General features: G+C 37.7%; 1 protein-coding gene across 4 annotated transcripts in view; it reads right to left on the bottom strand.

Annotated features, from left to right (window-relative positions):
* ATRNL1 (attractin like 1) overlaps window positions 1–13,856 on the bottom strand; it is a 435,696-nt gene that overhangs the window by 88,600 nt on the left and 333,240 nt on the right. The gene's annotated exons all lie outside the window — the stretch shown is intronic.

The raw sequence follows: 13,856 nt of genomic DNA, 5'->3' as shown, positions 1-13,856 counted from the left end.
CTTCCTCTCAGCATCACTCACAATTCTGTTTTGGTCTCCAGATTCTTGCTGCCCGTTTGGAATCTCCTTGACCCTTTTCAGCCTAATTCCCCATAGCCACTTCCAGTTCTTTATTATTTTTTATTCTTCACTTCTTTTCCTATCCCTCTTTCACCTAAAGCCATTGTAACTTCAGTTTTATTTCTTCTTTTTTTTGGATGTTACCAAGCTTCTGCTATTGCAGCACTCTGCCAGACTCAGTCACTCTCTGTTTCTAGAATAAAGGGTCAACTGTGCCTTGTTCTAACAGCATGGAAAGACCTAACTAGAGGAGAGTCAATCTTCAGCATATTTTTTAAAAATAAACAAAACAAAACACCACAAAACCTTTTCCTTAAAAGCAATGTGTTCAGTTTTCATTATTTTTTACAAGACTCGAAATAAATAATTTTATTACTGCTGTATCAGTAGCTTCTGAAGGACTTTCATTAAAAAAAAAACTCACTCCAAAGCAAATTACAAGTTTAGATGGTTACAAGAAAAGCATGAAACATGCTCCTGTCTTAGCTAAGTGAATCACAAGTGAGAAAAAGTATAATTCAACCCTAATATTTTAAAGTCCTCAATTTTCAAGGCAGCTGTGTAACTCTTAGCGTTCTGACTCACAGGGGCAGATACAAACCTGATCTGAACAGAACAGCAGACTGTGTAAGAGCTTAAATCTATATCCGATTTTTGAACTATTCTGAGTTAACACAGTTTGGTCAGAATATTAAAGGAAGGGAAGAAAAAAAGGGAAAGCCAATCTCAAGAGGTGACCACTTGAATGCCATTAAAATGCCACTCATTACACTAAAGATGTAAAAGCAGGCAGGAAGGTTATCTCAGTAACTTCTAGACAATTTTGGGTGGGAATGACCAGCAGTGCCAAGTGTTTGGTATTTTACAGATTTGAAATCAGTAGGAAATTGAGAAAAAGCACAAAATTCTGCATCAGTTTGTGATATTTGTTCCTATCAAAAGTAATTTCTTGATCTCAAATTAGAAGTCATTTCCCCTGCAATGGGAAATAGGTCAGATAAAGGATATTTATGATGATTACTTTTTCTTTGGATGGAATGTAATCAATACCCCTCATTATGTTAAAGCAAGATGATGGGGAGGAAAAAGGTGCTGAGGTGAATTTAAAGGCACTGAATGGTTTAGAAATCAAATCTTTTATAACATTAACTTTTTGAAAGATGTAACAAGTTATATCAGCTCAAACAGAAGCTTCCTATTGACTCTCTATTCTGCCTTCAAGGCTCAACCAAAACAGATATGAGATTTTAGAGCTGATAAAACTCAAATGGGATTTGGTTTTTAAAGTTTATTAATTCTTTAGTGTTCTTTGTTCTTTAGCTTTTAATGTGTAAACTAGATTTCTGTGTACCAGAGTCAATAAAAAACTTCTAGCTGAAAAGGGATAGTGATATAAGGTACCATGTACCTTATTGTAATCCTAAGAATCATAAGCTTGTTTTAACATCAAAATAAATTTAAAAAGAGAAATTAAAGTAGACTGTGTCAGCAACAGGCTGAAGGAAGACTGAAGGCAAAATAAGAGAGCATGCTCGTAAATAATTTTTTCACAACAAATTTGAAGCCTATCAGATTTTGAACCTAGTATAACATACGAGTAAGTATCATTTTTTGGATGCTAAGGCCTAACTAAATTTATTCATAACCAGATCTAAGCTGTTGGTTTCTGTCCTGGCACTGACATTAAATAGTCCTTAGTTTTCCCCAGCTGACTTCTGAAAAACAATAAAATCTAAAGGTGCCAACAACAAGCTTGGTGATGGGTCAGTGTTCTCTCTGCAGTGTGAAAACTAACTGTGAAATGCCATGAAGTACTTGGAAGCACTCACAAACAATTTTCTCAGTGTTCCCCCTTCAGCACTGGAGGTGGCTGTGGGTCAAACCAGTGCTAAGACAAATCTGGGCTTTACAGCTGTTGAAATACTCAAACCACACCAGATTTTTAAATTATGTCATAGCAGTGCAGTTATTACTTGCCTGCCACAGGATCTGCTGATGGCCGTTGAAGTTCTTATTCATCAAGGGGCCCAAATAATTGAAGCAATCCATCTGCTCCATGCACTCCCCCTCTGCCTACCCTGTGATTGCTTATTGCCATGTGATTTTTGCCAGTGATGTCATACCTGAGCAATCGGTGGCCTGTTGGATCTCCTGAGAACTGTGCTGTGATGGAGCAGAGGTAACTAAAATATTCCACCTGCTCCAAGCTCTCCCTTTGCAAAAACCCGATGGGATGTGATATTTGGCAGTGACTGTCATAACTGATCAAGCAGTTGCCAGACTCTTGCATATTTCCTGAAGGCTGCTGCTGTTTTTCATCATGAATTCCAGATAATTGAAATAATTGACCTGCTCTAAGGCCTTGCTTTGACTCCAGCATTTTCAGCACAGGGACATTTGCCTGTTGTCATGTTTGGTTAAGAGCAGCAGAAGCTTTAATAACTCTTTCACGAGATGTCACAGCACCACAGAGCAATCCTTTTTGCACAGTTTGTGCTACTGAGCTGCCAGACACCCTTCTGCCCTCACCCCATGGCTCACAAATACATGCAACATCCACCCAAGTGTTAGAAAGGTGTAGGAAGAGGAAATGAAGGAAAGCATGCAAGCAGTTTTGCAAACAGGCTGATAATGGGAGTCCTCTTACTGCTCCCATGTGATGAGTAATTTAAACACTCCAGTGCTCTGTTGCTTAGATGAACTTCCATTAAGGGTTTTTTTTTCAGTAGTTAAGGAGCCTACAAATGTTTTAAAGAGGATCAAAAACCCAAACTTACACTTTTCACCACTTGCTTGTTGCTAAAGGACAGACTTGCCTGCTGACAGATATACAGATTTTTAGAATAGTCCAATTAACTGTACTAGCCATAAAAAGCTTTGATGTGTTCTTCTGCTGTGGGGTATAGATCTTACTTGCAGTCAGATTATATTGCTCACTTTTATTTGAGAAGAACAAAAGTACCACATTCCCTCACTAGATCACATCCCACGCCTGAATTTACTGTATTCATTTCAAGGAGGGATGATCAATTGTGATCATTGCTCTGCTTAGAATCTGAGCAGGTCACAGACTGACTGACAGTGACTGTAGAAGTCTTTCCAACACTTTCATTAAGATCTAACATTTCTGCAGCTGTACTTTAAGGCATTCTGTATTTTGCCCTGCACAAAATACAGATACGGACTTATTTTTAAAAGACCACTTCTGACACATCATCCACTTCTAACAATGTTCAACTTTTCTAAAGTCCAAGTTTTTCTTTATCTGCAGCCTTTTCTTTTCAGATCTTTATCTTTAAACAGATAACACTGAAACGAACAAAGAGAAATGCTGTTTTCAAAGGGAAAAAGCTGCCAAATCTTATACACGTGTACAGCTAGTAACGATCTCAAAAATATTAGTTACAATTATCTACCCACCTTAATAAAATGCTGCGTTTTTTTTAAAAAAAAATTGAATGTAAATGAAACCAGTTCAGTAAGTCAAAATGATCTGTTAAGAATAACAGTTTACAAGTAAACTATGAGATGCAAAGAATACTTTTTCCTTATCTTGCATCAAGCTTTTTAGACTAGAAAGTGCTCATTGTTTCTTGAGTAAAAAGGCTTGAAGTTTAAAAATAAATCCTGATATCCAGAAGAAATTCAGTTTTCCATCAAAAATGAGAGCTGGTATAGGCAGAGAGGGACAAAAAGTCACAGCAGTTCTGTGGCCCAGGGAGGAGCTGGGACCTTCAGGGGGTCCCTCCTAAACTTCAAGTTCTTGTAGCAACACAACACATTTTTTCCCATTGAGAAATACCTTAATTAAAAGAAGAAACTCACCTAGTGGTAGTTTCAAATTTAGAGAGAACAGTTTCTCAAGGAAGACTCAATACCCTACTCCTGCGAGTCTTTGTCAATCATCACTTACTTGAGGTAAAAAAAAAAAAGATGACAGAAAGGACACTGCTGTATTTATGTACACAACTGTGGGTTGAGAGAAATCCACCTTTTGATGAAATAGCTTTTTTTTTTTTTACATACACTGGTGATGATTGATTGTAGAAAATTCAAAAGGGTGACTTTACAGATAATTGGCCCTGACTAACAAAGGCAAACAACATTGCAGCTTTTTGTCAGCAGTGGGATGCAATTATGCACCATTAATTAAACTGGCATGCCAATGAAAGGTCAGATAACACAACATGAAGAAGAAAGTGGTTCTGTACTTTGAGATGTTGTTGCTTGAAAATGTTTGTGCTTATATAGCACTCTTGGAGTGGGAGGAAACCATTCTTCATTTAAATAAGGTGAAAATTTGGAGTCAGATTCTGGTCTGGCTTAAATACAAGAACATAAAATAAAATAGGGTAATGGAACTAAGGAAGGTGTTGCAAACTTTAAGGTACCCACCTATCCTTTCATCCTGCAGCGGCAGGTCTGCTCAGGAATAGGGACATCAGACAGAAAGCAGAACATTTTCACTTAGTAGGGGGTCAGCAACCTTGGAAGCGCTAATTTAATTCAAAGCAGAAGACCTAACTTTCCTCATGACTGCATATGCTTTTATTAAGATAATCTACTGCTCTCAATGTTATTTTTATTCCATGCCTTCTCCCAGTCACCAGTCTGATTGCTCCCAGTGCCAACATCTCAGGAAGTAGATTTGGCATTTGTGATGCCACGCATCACAAAACTTGAGTCACAATTAAGAAAAAGAACCCCAAAAAAAAAATCTTTGTTCGCAGTATTTTTTTTTTCCCAAGAGAAGTCATTTTTAGCTGGATTCTTCCCTCCCTGTCCATCAAGTTGCTTTCCCCCAGTTGCTTTATTTGCAGACTAATTTGGCAGTGAATAAAAATTGACAGCAAGCTTTGTGTCTTTGTACATGTATTCCAAATACCCTAGTAAATAAAAGACACAATAACTTATGATATCATCTCTGCATGCAATTTATATACTTTTTCCTGATTCTTTCAATTTTTCTTAATTGATTAGAAATAAATATGCAACCTTGAAGGCCAAAAGCTTCTGAAGTAAAAGGCACACAGTGTTCTAATGTTTATCACTAATGGAGTCAACTGTGTCTCTTTGCCAGGATGAAAGAGACTTGCAAAGATATTCCAATACTGCTGCTTCCTCTCCCAAAGCGGAACTGAGATTTGGCAACAGGTAAAGATGGGCAAAATTGAGCCAAAGAACATTTCAGGGACGTGCCTTCTGCTTGGCAGGCTGGAGTTGGGTTAGGTGATCTGAGCAACAGCATTTGATTGCTCAAGTTTCTCAAAGCAAGAAAGTCTGGGGTCTTGGCAGGGGCAGCGGTGGTGCTTTTTAAAAACAACAACAAAAAACAAAACCAAGAAAAACCCCAACAAACCCCCAGCTTGTTTACCCCTATCTATTCATACTCAGATACATTGCCCCTCCTTTCCAAAAAGAACAGCAGTTCTTTCCAAAAAGAACAACAGTTAAATATTGAAGTGATTAGATTGTTGACAAAGAACAGAAATGGACTGAATTAAAAATATTTTCATCTTTCTTCCCAGTTTAGTAGAGAAGTCTTACTTTCAGCACTTCCATTTCCCTTGACATAGTAAAAAGCCTGAATCTGTCTCCTTTCCTCATGTTATTTTAACTTTTCACATAATTTCAGAGAAATTACTAATGGTCATGCTGAGCACTTAAATCTAACGTATCAATAAGGCAAGTCAAACTTCCACAGCAAGTTAAGTTATGCAGGATACATATTTCAATGCAGCACTATACCATCACACTTGGTAACTTAAAGGCAAGCATTTAATGGCATGAAAAATTCTGAGAGAAGGTGAGGGAATCAGTGTAATGAGATTGTCTTTGAACAAACTAAGTGGAATAAGCACTGATAAAAATATCAAAGTATTGATGTTGAAAGTGAAATTAAGTCAGAATAAGGTAAGTCCCAATTCCTGGAGTTTAACTTGATGCAAAATCTAAGCAGAAGGGAACTTGAAAACTAGGTTAACCTCTCTTTCACTTTGCATTTCTTTCTACAATGAAGTTGTGGGTTATTTTAAACCTGTGGTTTTGTCTAACTGCACATCTCAAATGGTAAATATCTCTTTCTTTTCAAGTCTATCCAAGTTGCTAGAGAACACCTTTGATAGTATTCACAAGGCTGAATCCAGCCTTGTGCTTAGGCAGCGAATGCTACTCTTCAGTAATGGTTATCCTGAGTAGCTATAGCACCATTAACTCGTCTCAAATGCCCCATTTTTAGAGATTGTTCTTGTTAGGAGCAATTTTGAAAGAGTATAGAGGAGCTGAAAAGGACTGAGTATTTCAGATTAGGCTATTATAGTAAAATTGAGTATCCCAATCAAGTTCTTCGGTATCTAAACTGATTTATCACATCCTAGCCCTCCTGTGTTAAAAGAGGTCTGAAAAAAGCATGCACCAGAAATTTTGTAGCATTTCATGTTAGGCTTCCTTCATCCCCACAGGTCAGATTCTGACTTAGATTAAATTATCTACCAGAAAAATAAAAAGTCCTCTACCTTAATATTATATTAGTATATCAAAGAGATGTGTCCAACATCTCTCATGCTCAATCTAGTAGACAGTAATTAGGAGACAATGGGAATAATTTTGAGAGAATTCCTGACTGTTTCCAAGGTAAAGAAGCAACAAAGAAAAAGACATTTGGGGTATTCCTTCCAAGGCAGTTCAACTACCACAGCACCTCTTGCTCAGATACAAAGCCCAGGTTTCCTTCCAGCTTCTCCTCCAGCCAGTCCCACATGAAGCAAGCAGGCATTAGGATGACTTCTGTGTGCCTTCCACCTCCCTGAAACCATGACTCATAAGATGAAAATTACCTTATTACGCTGTTAAAATTCTTGTACTGTATTCAGTATTCAGTGACCAAGTAAAGAGGTACCCACCACACATCACACACATCAAGATATTTGAAAAAGCTTTCAAGACCAGGACACTCAGTACAAACTGCTGAAGAAGTCCAGAGATAAACAGAGCCATACACAAATGTTACTAATGGACCTAAAAAAAACATATAGCCCTCCTGATTGCCATCTAGACAAGACTAATATTAGTTTTTAAATCTGGAGCTCTCTCAGAAGCAGAAATCTCTAGTTCTTACCATGAAAGAAAGGCTTGTATTCATATAAATGTGGTCAGGGCCATTCTCCTAATTTTGCTGTGTTCACATGGGCAAAGTAGGGCTCTGGGCCAGGACTCATGGTTAATAAGACAAGAGTGCATATAATAGAATTTAAGGGTTTAATATTATGTAATTAACTTTTTGTCAACACAAATCAAAATAGTTCATGTAGGTTCTGTTGCTGCAGTCAGAGGCAGGCGAGCAGGCCCTCACTCTCCAGTGAAGCCCCTTTGACTCCAAGGGGGCTCCAAGCTGATCAATCCTGGCATTCTCTGCACAGTCACTGCAGTCACATTCTTAGAGCATCTGCCCATAATCATCTGGCAGTGGGATGGATTTGCTCCTTTGCAACATTGAATTCTAAGAAAGCCTTATTTAAATGTGAGGGAAGATGCAAATAGTTATTAGATAGCCTTAGAAGAACATGATTTGATGGTGCTTTTCATCATAATATTGCTGATGATTACTCCCTCAAGTCTCTTCTAAAGAGGCTACGACTTTTCACATGCAGCCAAGCAGTTTTCAAGAGGAAATGCAAGACTAAACATTCTGTTTTTAAATCCTGCATAATGATATGTATTATAGAATCAGTTTTTGTTGTGTGTTTTTCAATTTAGCATGCATAATTTTCAGTTTTGCTAGTAATTCAGAAAGCTTTAATGCTTACTTAATTAGTCTAAGCTTGGTAATTCAGCCAATGAAAACTAAAGTGTTTAAGTTATATTAATTGTAAACAATGTTAACAGTTAATTTTCTGAATGATGGAGCAACATAAAAACAAACTTGAGTAACACTAGGATTAATTAATTGATTAGTTAGTTTCTGTTGAGAATTATATTCAATAAGAGTCTGTCAATACAAATTGCTATCAATTGCAACTTTATGAAGTGCCAAGAATAATGGGTTCAGGTGCATACTAGAACTAGTTGTCATGAATGCCAATTTACTGCAGAGAAATGGATTGTTTATCACCTAATTTAATTTCAGACAGCTAACTCACTTGTAATAACTCATTTTAGCATTGAATTTTCAAGAACTTGAGTGTTGTTAGAAGCAGCAGCTTGCTGTAATAAGTTTGCAAATTTAAATTCTTCTGTAAATAATTTAAAGCAGACTGTAACTCAATTTTGCCATTGACTACTTGGAAAATATTTAGCAATTTTATTTACCATCCAGACACCCCCGTTCTTCCCACTGGCAGCATGTTTCATTACAAATGGCTGCCTACTGCTGCAGTATTAGACTTGAGTCTGCACTTCTAATAACACTGGCATGGATGCAGTGTGCTCTGCTGCTTCTGGCTGACTCAGCTAAAACACTCTGTGGAGGTACTTAATACAGTTCAGCACATCTGGAGAGCTTGATGTCCAGATGCTGAAGAGGAAAATCCAGAGAAGGCTCATAGCAGACAGAAAGGACACAAAAGTCCTCTGGTTTGGGCCATAGGATGGGTTTAGTTCATCCTGTGCTTTCTCCATCCTCTCTCTGAAGTGTTCTAGGGTATTTGATGGCAATTGGGAACAAGGAGAGTTAAGCAAAAAGAAGCCTATTTGGAGCCTTTGAAAAATTATGCAAAACATCAATTTCTTAAAGGCTCTGAGGAAGCTGCCAGCTAGAAATAATTTAATACTATGGAAATACCTTCCCCTTCCAGATTTTCAACAGTCACTGAATTTCAGTTCAATGCCTGAATAAAAACATGCAGTTACACTATAAAGAAAAAGTGAGATGGCATAATAATGTAAGAGTTTATTAACCTGCATAAAGCTTTACATCCAGGAACCATGTCAGTCCATGCCTACCACTGTAAATATACATTCCTGCAAATCAATCTACTATCAGCCTTTTTTTCTTTACTTAGCAAACAAGGCATTGAAACAAATCAATGTTCCAGCACAGCTGCAATAGGTATCTGACAGAGCCCAGCACCTTGTACTCACAGCTGTCAAACACTACGGAGTGTAAAAGTTCCTCCCAGCTTCATGCACTTACTGCAGGTACCTCACATCAGTGTGCAGCATGCTTGTTAGTCAAGGCAGATCACATTTCAAAGTAATTACTGTATTAATACTCTACTGTAATCTGAGAATTCAAGGAAGATCAACCACAATTGCAAACAAGCAGCAATAAACTAAAATACTTAGAAATCCCTTTCAACTTTCCTTTAGTAACATAAATTATTTTAATACAATAAAAAGTCCAACAGCAAAAGCTTTGAAATGCCATCTCAAAAATAGGTCAGACTCTTACTTCCTATCTTCTCCCTTACAGCATGAAAAGCTGTCTGTGCTTTGCCTCATGACTTCTCTCCTTATGGGAGCTTCCATAAATCATTTCTGTTAGCAAAAAGTAATCCATGGACTAAGCCTGTCCTAGAGCTACAGACTGAGCTTCCACTGGGAAGATGCTGCAGGCTGAACACAGATGTTGACCAACCTAGTTAAAAATTGAACAGCACATAAGCAGCACTACAGCAGCACCACAGTTTGTCAGAAATCCCTCAAAACCTCTTCCTTAGTGAGGAAGTATTTTAACTCTAGCTTCAAGTCAGACTAATAATATGACATTCTACTTCCAACTCAGAACTCTTCTTTTCTGTAAGTCTGGTATTTCCCTCCCCAAGAACATTAAATGGATTTTCTGGATTCACAGCTACAGTGACACAAATGAGGAGGTAATCAGAGATTTAATTTAGGATCATTACCCAAGCTAACACCTCACAAATCTGTGCTGACATGAATCAAATGGTTATTCTCGCCTGTCAGCAAGAGTTTGATACCTGAAAGGCAGGGGAAAATATGGTATTTGACATTTTTCTTGTAGCAGGAGGCTCAGTTAAGAGTTTATAAATTGATTATAAACACACAAAAGAGGTCAAAAGAAAATGATCTATATTCAGTAAATCAAGATAATAGATGAATAGATTTAAAATGTACTCCCCACCCCCTCAGTATGTTGGGAACTTAGAAAAAACTACTAACTGCTTCAGTTTTGAAATTGCTTTGAAGAAATTTTCTGTAAAGAAATATGTTCATACTTCATTAGTTAAACTGCTACAGCAACAGAACAAAAAAGGTCATCTTTCAAGGTTGCAAGGCATTAGTACATGACTGAAAACCTATGAGTGGATCTTTCAGTTCAGCACCAGAACTGACTGATCCAAGTAGGAATACACATCAAAATACAGGCAGGTCATAACAAATTGTATTTGTGATGAAATAAAAGCCACTATTTCTATTGCCATCCTATAACAACTGGTACTTGGGCGCATACCACCCATTACTTTAACCATTACATGGGAATAGTCTTTCTAATAAAGCTTTCAGATTATAAATAACATTGATCTGTATGAAATTGTTATTTACCATTGATGGACACTCTGTACAAGACAATGTTAAGGAAGATGTATGCATCACAACACAGCTGAAAGCAAGGTCCTATCTAAACACAGAATGCCTTCATTCCTAAGGGGGAGCTGGGAAACAGCAGCAGACAAGTGCAGGGATGCTTTAAACAGATTTGTAAAATTATTATTATTTTTGACCATAACCTTCCCTATGAAGCCTTAAAAAAAACCACAGCAGTTTATGATCAACTCAGATTTCATCCTTTTGTACCAGTACTGGTCCACACAAAGGAGACAGAAAATGGGGAACTGCAGTGCATTCAGAGAAGAGCTCCAGAACAAACTGGAAATATGCTTTGAAGTGTCAAGAACTCTATTTGCTTTACTGAACAACTTTTAAAAGACTATTAAATCAAAATCTACAAGTACCAGTAAAAGCTGAAGACTCTGAGACGTAATGGATGAAGGCAAGACAACTTCAAGTGGCTCTAAAATTTATCACAGCTCAAGTTAAGGCATGATTTTAAACAGACCATAAAAAACAGGTGAAAAGCATTAACCACTGGAAGACTAGATTTACATCCAAAAGGGTCAATCTGAAGATGTGTAGAACTGAGATAACTCTGGTGCCTGTTCCTCTACCCTTCTTCCCCTCCCCTCCAAAAACCCCCACAAAATACACAAAAAAGTCCCAACAACAAAAACCAAAAAGCAAACAATTCTTATTTTACTGATACCTAAGTCCAAAAACAAATAAATTCCTGTTGGTACAGAAAGAAACTTTCACACATTCAGAATTTTCTGCAGTCTAAAAATAGTTAATGACTTCAGTGTTTATCTCTTACAGAAGTACATGCAGGAAAACAAAAGTAAACATTCTTCTGCTCAAGTTTCCTATGGAACTATGAAAAATTCAGGATTAATTAAACCTGGTCAAAGTACAGTTTCGTAACCTATTTCTATTATATTTCTAGAGAGAGACAAAGTTTTTGATTTTGAGCTGAAGGGCAATTCATGAACTACACATTACTTCAGTGTAACTGGATTAAAGGCTTGGACATCACTCAGTGCAGAGATTATAAAAGCCATCCCCATCTTCTGTCTCCCAGGACAGCAGCTGAGGTCACATGTCATTTTTCCATCAAATTTGTTGAGTTCAAGAACCCTTTTCTGTACAATAGCAGAGTCATAGTTATGGCAGAAAATGACAAGAGCACCCTATAGCCTCACATTCAGGTCACAGAAATGATTCTCTCCCTGCTGGCTGATGACGGCCTGACACACCCATCTCTTCTTTTCAGGGACTGTCTGAGGCACCAGCCAAAGTAGAAATGCAGCAGCCCTCTCTCTGATTTTTGAGAGCAGAAGCACAAGCACAACTCCAGGAGATCATTTTCAGATGTAAATCCTGATTTGACAGAATCAGCTTTCTGCTGTGTTTGAGGTACTTTTGAAGAGGCATCCCTTTTCAGTATTCCCTCTTGGCTCTGCTCCACACATGGCTCTGGATTCAGTTCTGAGTCAGGCATCTAAAAATGGATTACTACAGCAATAGGCATTACAATAGCAAAATCTTCCAGGAGAAATTCATCCCAACACTTTATTTTGTGTTTTTAAATTGACAACATATTTCTGAATGAGTTCTAGTTAAGCCTTGTATTCTTAGGAGAAGCTGCAGTAATTATTGGGCTATATTTTACTGCCTCTCTTATGCTGAAAGCCATATCTAGATGGAAAGGACCAATATAAATACTGTCACTTATGAGTAGGTCACTGGATAAGGAGCAGAAAAACCTGGGCTTGCTTCCAATTTTTCTCTGTCAGTTTTTCTGTGTGTAAAGTGGGATGTTTATCTACTAATACATAAGAAGCATTTCTAAACCTAAACATGAAATAAACATCATTTCATATGGAATGTTTTAAATAGCTACAAGGCTACTAAAATACTGTATTTGCTTTCCCTCAAAGGTTCTCATCTGCATTGTAAAGATTTTACTACTTAAATTATGCAAAGCTATCAATCAGCAAAAGCACATTCACACCTCAGGGAGCCTGACTCCATACCCCACTGACACTTCTCAGTTTATAAAAATTACTCTTAGATAATACTGGAATAACCTCACTTTGTTAATTATGACACTTTAGACAATCTGGAGCACTGCAAGCATTTCAAGCACTTTTGAAGCCACACCCTTAGAACAGTGATAACTCAGCTTCACATTGTAAGGAAGGAAAGTGAACTGTAACGGTGTTAATTTTCTCTGAACACGCAAACACATCAACGGGATGTTTCAGATAGAATTCATACAACAGGAATTTGTTCCAGTCCACAGTACATCTTTTATTCCTTCCAAATTGCTACTCTGAATCTGAATCTGTCACCTGTAGAAATACCGATGACTCCGTTTCAAGAACTGCTGAAGAAAAGTTACATGTCTTTTCAAATACAATGTCTGTATAAACAGTATTGCAATTTATGAGGAAACTAAATTTCATGCATTAATTTTTATAAGAAACTTATATTTCTACAGAAGACTCTACAGATCATCTTTATGGAAACAGATTGAAAAATACTTTTAAAAAAAGTTGAGTTTTCTCCTCAGAGTCAGTAACAAAGTCTTATGAACTTAATGAGATTTCAGAATGCTAGAAGTATTGATATTCTTCCCCCTTTATTCCACTTAAGTGTGAGATTCCTAGTAGACAACTGCTAAAGAACCACATGCAGAAATCGAAGGCTTGACTGTTTTCAGTAAGATGCTCTTGAACACAGCCAGGCATGCACCAATTCTGCTTTTTAATCTAGAGTTTGAACACAAAATCCTAAACTGAGACACGAAATCACAAACATTTTCACATGAGAAATTAAAGAGAGTAGCAATATGGTTTTTCCTATGAATGAGCCTCCATTGTGTGCTTTAAGATGAGAAGATGCCTCACTCCTGCACAAAGCAGCACCACCTGGTTTGTGGCCACCTTTTTCAAGCTGACAGCCCTCTGTAGGCATAGACTTCATCCATATTACACCTCACCTGTGTGCAGGTTCCCAGCACTGGAACAAAAGCTGCTCCACAGCCTTCTTGGGGGATCCATCCCCTCCAACATGCACCACTTTTCTCACTCACACATTTTGTGGTCACAGGTGGGACACTTTGCATAAAGGGCAGGTACACTGAGGTTCCCCTTTCTGCTGCTTTCCAATAGTTGTTTCTACACATTAGTGCAGCTCCTGCAATGGGCAGGGTTTGGATTAAGTCACAGCCTTTACCCACTCCATTGATCACCATTTCCCAGTTTTCCACCTTTTTACTC

The sequence above is a fragment of the Motacilla alba genome, chromosome 6, assembly GCF_015832195.1.
Source record: "Motacilla alba alba isolate MOTALB_02 chromosome 6, Motacilla_alba_V1.0_pri, whole genome shotgun sequence".
In the NCBI taxonomy this organism is placed as follows: Eukaryota; Metazoa; Chordata; class Aves; order Passeriformes; family Motacillidae; genus Motacilla; species Motacilla alba.
This window is presented reverse-complemented; position numbering and strand designations above follow the sequence as displayed.